General features: G+C 47.6%; 1 long non-coding RNA gene across 1 annotated transcript; it reads right to left on the reverse strand.

Moving 5' to 3' along the window:
- Window positions 1–424: 424 nt before the first annotated feature.
- Window positions 425–6736, reverse strand: LOC139079562 (uncharacterized). The gene is made up of 3 exons (XR_011533268.1): window positions 5751–6736; window positions 4725–4756; window positions 425–721 (listed from the first exon to the last, which is right to left on the reverse strand). It is a non-coding gene; the product is annotated as an uncharacterized lncRNA (long non-coding RNA).
- Window positions 6737–8215: the final 1479 nt, after the last annotated feature.

The following is an 8215-nucleotide window of genomic DNA, read 5'->3' on the forward strand; positions in this document are numbered from 1 at the left end:
TGTAACTGATGTTGTAGTTGTTATAATTACAGCGATTGGTATTGTTCGAGAGGAAAGTAATATTACAAAAGTAGCTTACCGGAGTGAGGAGTACAGAAGCCAGGTATGGAGGGGAAAATTGAAGATGTTGTGTCAGCAACAAGGGAAGGAATTCTGAATAATGCTGTGGAGCACAGACTTTGGAGCCAGAAAAGCTGAAGCCACTTGCAGCCCTGCTGCCTCTTAAAGTGGCGATGTTAGGCAAATTACTGAACACCACTTGCTTCCACTTCCTCATTTTCAAGGTTGAGATAAATAGTACTTTATTGGGTAATGTTATGAGAATTAAATGAGATAAAGTATATAAGATGATAAGCCCAATGCTCAGAAGAAAACAAGTGTTCAATAATTATTAAATTATCATTAAATCTATTTTAACCTATTCTTAAATCTGGAGAGTGGAGTGAGGTGGAAATGAAGGCAGTAGTAGGTTCACGTGGTCGCTAAAGTGAAGAATAAAATAACCTACATGAATAGCTTTGAGTGTTCATCAGTTCATACACTTTATTTATATCAACTTTAAATTTGAAAAAAGACACTCCCTCTTCCTCAGGCCCGCAGACTTCACCCACTGATTACAATTAATTTGCCTTCTGATGATGCTGTATTCATGACTGCTGCTTCCAAGTTGTGTATTTTTAAATTCGTGTGTTTCTCACAGCTGTACGTGGTAACTCTGAATCTAGCAAATGAACACAAAACAAACAGTCATAGCTCTTTACCTTAAATGGTCACGAAGTGAAAGAAGTCAAGGGAAAAATGCCAATGAACTCTTATTGTCTCATTTATGAGAAGCTTTGGCACAGCTTGTGAAGGTGACAGATGGTCTCTTCCTGGAACCTTTTTGTTCCACCCGGAAAATCTATATTTTCCTTTAGTGTATTGATTTCTTGTTACAGAGCAGGAATGGCTGCTAAATATCTTTATTTGGGAGCTGGTGGGTGCCCGAATATGAGAGGGAAAATGCATCAGTACCTAAAGGAGAGTCGGTAGGATGAGTGGAGAAGGGCTCGAGAGAAGGTGGTCGGTATCTGGGAAATTGCTGACAATTTGGCTGAAGGGCAGAGAGACTTGCCAGAGGGAAGACAGGGGCAGCACAGGAACAAAGCATCCAATGACAGGTGAGCCCTTTGACAGGAGGAAGGTGCTTCAATAGATGAGAAAGCACTTTCCCCAGGGGCCAGCTGGCTCACCTCACCTCTCTTTGGCTTACAGCACAGCAGAAAGATTCAGTATAACAAATTACGGAATATATGCTAGTGAGCCAGCTGACGCAAACCCATAACAAACTGAAATGTTCTTCTTTTTTGTTTTGATGGAGGGTCCCTGATTTCCCCTTGGGGTGGGCTTGGATCTTCACTCCCAAATACAACTGGAAATTGAGTTGACTGATTATGAACAATGTCCCAAACACCACTTTTCCTGCAATACAAATAGCATTTCTGTGGTGTATTCATAGTTTCAGAGCATGCTCACCTGCATCATCTCTTTTTATCTTATAAATAGCCCTGTGAGGTAAGTGCCATTATCCTCATTTTATACTTGAGGAAACTGAGGTTTCGAGAAGGTGATTAAGAGCAGTCACCCCCCCCGCCCCCCTCCCCGCCCCAGGTCTGACTTACCATACTACTTTTCTTTGGCTCTTCTAGTCAACGTCAATCTATAGCTATGGTTCCCACAGAGGGCTTTTTTGGGGGCCCACCTCTGTCAAGTATGCCCCAGGTTTCAATAATGTTTTCCCTCCAGGCCAATTCCACGGCCCTTGACATCTCTCAAAGTTCTCAACAGCCCACTTGAGGTCGCTTGGGGAACCTGGAAGGAGGGCGGGTGCTACGAGTGGGACAGAGCAGTGCAGTCCTACCAGCAACTAAGCTACAGCCTCCCTGGGCTTTGGGGGACCCTGTGTCCATGAGGCCTCACTGTTCCTCTGCAGCTCACACCTCCTGCAGCGCCCTCTCACGTGTCCCCTTAGAGCTCCCGGACTGCCCTCCAGCCATCCTAAGTATCCCATCCCTCAAAAGATTTGCCTGTATTTGAACCCAGGCAGTGCCACTTGCCAGCTGTGGTACCTTGGGCAAATTATTTACCTTCTCTGTGCCTTAGAGAATGCATCTTTAAATAGGGTAATAACACATGCAGAGTGGTAATGAGGATTAAAAGTGCTATATATGTAAAGTGTCTAGAGCAGTTCCTAGAGCACAGAAAAGCTATATAAGGATGAGATAAACTGAATTTTTTAAATTACCTACTTTTAAAACTATCTGCTCGGGGGGCCGGCCTGGTGGCTCAGCGGTTAAGTGCACACACGTTCCGCTTCGACTGCCCAGGGTTCGCAGGTTCGGATCCCGGATGCAGACATGGCACTGCTTGGCAAGCCATGCTGTGGCAGGCATCCCACATATAAAGTAGAGGAAGATGGGCATGGATGTTAGCTCAAGGCCAGTCTTCCTCAGCAAAAAGAGGAGGATTGGCAGCAGATGTTAGTTTAGGGCTGATCTTCCTCAAAAAAAAAAAGTATCTGCTCACATCTGGCCCCATGGCCAAGTGGTTAAGTCTGCATGCTCCGCTTCGGTGGCCCAGGGTTTCGCAGGTTTGGATCCTGGGGGCAGATGTGGCACAGCTCATCAGGCCATGCTGAGGCAGCGTCCCACAAAGCAGAACTGGAAGGACCTACAACTAGAATATACCACTATGTACCGAGGGGCTTTGGGGAGAAGAAGAAGAAAATAAAAAGATTGGCAACAGATGTTAGCTCAGGGCCAATCTTTAAAAAGAAAAGTATTTGCTCTACACTAGATTCTTTTTTTTTTTTTTTTTTTTTGAGGAAGATTAGCTCTGAGCTAACATCTGCCACCAATTATCGTCTTTCTGCTGAGGAAGACTGGCCCTGAGCTAACATCCGTGCCCATCTTCTTCTACTTTCTATGTGGGATGCCTACCACAGCATGGCTTGCCAAGCGGTGCCATGTCCACACCCGGGATCCGAACCGGCGAACCCCGGGCCGCCGAGAAGTGGAACGTGTGCACTTAACTGCTACGCCACCAGGCCGGCCCCTACACTGGATTCTTTCCATCAGAAATCCAGGTGTCAGCTGGAGTTATCCTGACTCTTCAGATGCAGACAGTAAGTGGTTTAGATCTCCCTTTCCATGGATTATGGAAAAACCTAAAAATCTCCCCAAGAGTTCTTTGAACTCCCAAGTGTACCTTACACTTCTTGATTAGCGCAGGCCCTAATCACCAGCTTCGTCAGAATTACTCTGTTTGGGGATTGTTTTGTTGTTCTGCACTTGTGTCCCACAAATGTTTAACTCAAATTAATACCTGCACAATCTGTACTGAGCCTTTGGGGAAAGGGAGGGTTTATGTTACAACAATGCAATCAATGTTAAATTTAGTATCCGTCATTCCTATTCTTTATAAAGCCTCTGACCATGTCCACATTTTCAAATCCGGCCTCCTGCCAAATCCCTTAATCCTCCTCTCTCTTCCTTTTCTCTTCTATCTCTCCTCCTCAAATCTTCACTCCCAGATTGCCTGAGACTCCAAATTCTTGTTGTTCTGTTATGTAGACAAATCCATTAAGCTCTCTCCAACCCATTCCTTTTTTCTTTTCTTTCTTTTTTGGGGGGGGTGGGTGGTGAGGAAGATTGGCCCTGAGCCAACGTATGTTGTCAATATTCCTCTTTTTACTTGAAGAAGATTGTCACTGAGCTAAGATCTATGCCAATCTTCCTCTACTCTGTACGTGGGACGCTGCCAAAGCATGGCTTGATGAGTGGTGTGTGGGTCAGCTCCCAGGATCTGAACATGCAAACCCTGGGCCACCAAAGCGGAGCACACAAACTCAACCACTACACCATCAGGCCACCCCACCCCTGACCCCTGGCTCCTTTTTCTAAAAACCTGGCTAAACCCTTAAAGGCCACCACTTCAGCCACACAAACCTTGCTGAAGATTTGAAATTACCCTTTTTAAGGACCTCATTAAATTATTGGCCAAAGACTAAATTCATCCTTCCTCTGTGTTTATATGGGGGTGGCAAACAGGGAGAGGATGGCTAGTAAACATATGTTATCTCAATTAGTTCTCACAGCAATGCTGCAAGGTAGGTCTGATTCTCCCCATTTTATAACTGGGAAAACTGAGGCACAGAGAAGTTAAGGAATATACTCAAGGTCATCTAGCTAGGAAGGGATGACAGAGTCAAGACCATGTCAGTCTGGCTGAAAATCCCTCACTATTTTCACTATACCACACTGCCTCATATGTTGTTTTTGCCCTTGAGAATCTCAAATGTCCCACGGTGGTGGCAGAGATTAGAGGAGCCCAATGCAGCTCCTCCCTGGCCCTTCATCTTGGACAACCCCTAGCTGTGTTCCTGGCTGCCACCTTACGGTAAGTGTCCGGATCTTCATATATGGTGCCCAGACCTGAGCCAGCCTTCCAGGTGAGATCTGACTAGCACACAGGAGAGCAAGACTCTCCTCTCCATTCTTTACCTTGGATTTCTAGTCATGCAACCTGAGGTCCCTTTTGCTCCCTGAACTCACATTTCATTGATGATTCAGCCTGAGTTTTCAGCCAACAGAAACACCTAAAACAAAGGTCCTCCTTGATCTTTGGAGGTGGTCCCAAGGTAAATCCTTGTTTCACCACTTTCTCTAAGAACTTGAACAACTCACCTCTCTTTTTCAGGCCCCAGTTTCTTTGGCTGCTGTAAAAGAGACAATATTATTATTTTCCTTATAAGGCTGTTAGAAGAGTTAAATGGAATAATGCATGCAAAGTGCTAACCCAGACCCTGCAACATTATAAAGTTCAATAAATATTAGCTGTAATAATAGACAAATCTGATCTCTCCACTTGTCCATCCTCCCCACCTCCATGAGTACACACACAAAGCCATTATTGGAAGGCACTCTCCTACAGGAGAAGGCCTGGCCTGAGAAACCCTGCCTTCAGTTTTATCACGCGCTAGCTGTGTGACCTTGGGCCAGATGTTCAACCTCTTTTAGCCTCAGTTTCTTCCTCTGCAAAATGCAAACCATAATTTTTACTCACTTAACTCACAGCATTATCATGAGAATTATACAAGGCAGAAATGGAAAGAAACTGCAGATTTATTGGTTCCTTATTTTCTTTCCTCTCATAAAGTACGTTAGGTGTTTTTTAACAAAGTTCAGGTCTTTATACTAATTTCTGTTCAAACATATAGACTCATTTAGGATTTATCATATTCAAGTTGGTCTAAATAGTCTATGTTCAGCCTTCATATTTTTTTCTCATGTGATGATACATTTATCTGCTTATGAGTTTTAAAAATCTATTCATATTAAAATGAAAGCATAGGAACCCTACACCCACTATTCATGAATTAGCTTTTATTAATTAACAATGAATCTGCACCAGTTGGCTGCATTATATACGTGCTGGGGGCAAAGGCAGAGTCAGAGAAGTATAATTTGGGGTAGGTGCCCTCATGTCTATTAGTACATTGGGGAAATAACCTACATATTTAACCTTAAATGTTAATGTCTTGAGACAGCTACACATTTCAAAGAAACCTAGAAAACCTCAAAATGTCCAATCATGGAACAAACATGTAACTTCAATGGCAATTCTCTTTAACAGCATTCCTTGCTGGCCCTGTTTGAAATGCAAGAGACATGACATTACCAAATTTAAAATCTTAGGATTCATCACCTAACTTTAATGCTGAAAGGCCTGGGGGTCATCCAGACGGACCCCTACATCTTACAAGTGAAGACTGATCCTGGAGAGGGAAAAGGACTTATCCCAAATCATGCCAGTCGGTCGCAGAGCCTGGAGGAAGCCAAGCCGGCCTCCATTCTTTTGGGGTTGTTATTGAGCTGCAGGAACCAAAGGCAGGAAGACAGGGGACAGGCCATAGGAAGGAGAGGTATACTTCGCACACATCTGGCTCTCATTCCTCATCCCAGACCGTGTTCCCTGCCCCTAAAGCGTGGGATGTCAGGAGAGGGAGGACCCCTGGAACAGAAGAGATGACAAGAACCCCAGAAAGGGTGGTGCAGTGGGAACTCACAACCCCGCCAGCCAGCCGACTGCAGGCGTCTCTGCGCCTGTGGTTTCGGGGAGGCGAGGAGGCCCCCCGCCCCGCCCCGCCCCGCCCGGCAGTAACCCCGGGGCGCGCGGCGGCCTCGGCCGGCTGCCGCGGAGCCGCTGGGAAAGAGAAAAAAAAGAGAATGTGCTTCTTTTCACGTCAAAGATGGTCGTTAGGTCCGGGCCCCTGCCGGCCAGCAGTGGGAACATCAAGGCTGTGCCCACGTGGCTTTTCCGCGGGCGTGGGCTCCTTTCTGAAGGGCCTTTGGGGGAGGAGGAGAGGTGGGGAGATGGCAGAGCTGAGGAGCGCCCAGCTGTGGGGGAGGGGCAGTGGGAGGACAGCAGCCGGGAGAAAGGGGAATGAGAAGGAATGGGGTGTCCGGGGCAGGGGACGCGCGAGGGTGATGGCTCGGGGGGGGCCTCGGTCACCCCGCCACGCCTGAGAACGTGACCAGACCCAGGACTTGGGGCGCATTCGGAAAGCCCACACCGTTTATTTCAGAGGAGAACGGAAACCACCGACAGCTAATGCTGTGACGCCCAGCCTCGGGGGGAGCGCGCTGCGCGCCTGCGCGGGGCCCCACGTCTGCCCTGGAGTAACCCGGCGCCGCGAGCCGGCGAACTGGGTGAAAGGTAACTAGCAGGCAGTGCTCCCGGCGCCGGCCCAGGCGCGCGTGCGCGGCCCGGCGGCGCGGACTAGGCGGCCGCTTCCGTTACGAGTTTCTCCACGTCTGCAGTTAGTCGAGCTGCGGACGTGACAAGGGGCAGTGCAGGAGGCGATGCGGTGCGGACATCGAGCTGACTGGGAAAATTCTTGTCGCTCACTCCTCCATGGGGAAATGAAATCCAGGAAAGGTGCTGGGGAGAGAACCACTTATTGAGTGCCATTTGTGTGCCCGACACAGTACTGCCTTATTTTAGTTCTCACAACCCTTTGAACAAGGCAGTATGCCCTCCATTTGGGAAAGAGGAAACTGAGGCACAGCGAGTTCATGTAACGTGGCCAAGGTCGTCCAATCAATAAGGGACAGTTTCCACAAATGGTCTCTGATTTCAGGGTGGGGTTTTTTTTTTTTTTGGTGATTTTCACCGCCTAGTGCTAACTGACGTGTAGCACATTTTACAAGGCACCCTCATAGTCATTACTCCCTCCATCCCAACCTGAAACCTGTGAGGTAGGTATTATTACTATTTCTCTTTTGCAGATGAGGAAACTGGGACTCAAAAAGTTGTCCTGGGATCAGATAGAAATTAGCAGGGTTGGTATTTTGTGCTTCATTTTGGAGAGAGAAAAAGCTCAAAGCTCAAGTTCAGATTGCCCCACCCTCTAACCTGCAGACCTGTGGAGAATATGAGAGCCTCGAGCTCTGTAGTATGAGTGGCCCAGGCCGTGAGGAGAACAAAGAAGTTCTCATCATTGAGGTTTCCTTTGATTGCAGGTTTCCATTACGGAATTATAAAGTGACCAGCCCTTCTAGGAGACAGCTGGGTCATTAGCTCACTGAGAGCAGGGACAGAGTGCGCTGCTCACCGTTCGTTGAACTTGGTGTTTTGCTAGGTGAGCTTATAACGGAGTGAACACGTTTCTACCCTAGACTACCCTAGAGGAAAGCTGCAACTGTGTGTGGCAATGTGACCTTTCCTGCATGAGGGCTCTTGCATTCATTCAGCAAACATACTTAACATCCACTCTGCTGTGCACACAGCCGGAGAACAGGATGAGAGCTTCAAAGGGCCGGAAGGCCTTGCTCCTCTTGAAAATTCCATTCTGAGTCCTAGACCTATGGGAGTCTGCTCACCTTCGTGCACATGGAAGCCATAGCGTTTCCTGTGAGGCAAGAAGTGCCTCACCCAAGCAGGGGCACAGGACCAAAGCACACCCCTCCCACCCCTCCCTGCCCCTCGGGGCCTCAGCTGTTCCTCGAGATCACAAAAACAAAGCACCTCTCCTCGCCGGAGGAGGCCTTGCAAGCAAGGGACTACCAAAAGCGAAATGCAAGGGAAGCAGAAAGAGCTGCAGAGCAGCCGTCAGCCCCCTCCCACCCTCATCTCTTTCCAAGAATCCCCTCCCTTGAGTGTCCAGTCAGGGAAT

Source organism: Equus przewalskii, chromosome 26, assembly GCF_037783145.1.
Source record: "Equus przewalskii isolate Varuska chromosome 26, EquPr2, whole genome shotgun sequence".
Taxonomy (NCBI): Eukaryota; Metazoa; Chordata; class Mammalia; order Perissodactyla; family Equidae; genus Equus; species Equus przewalskii.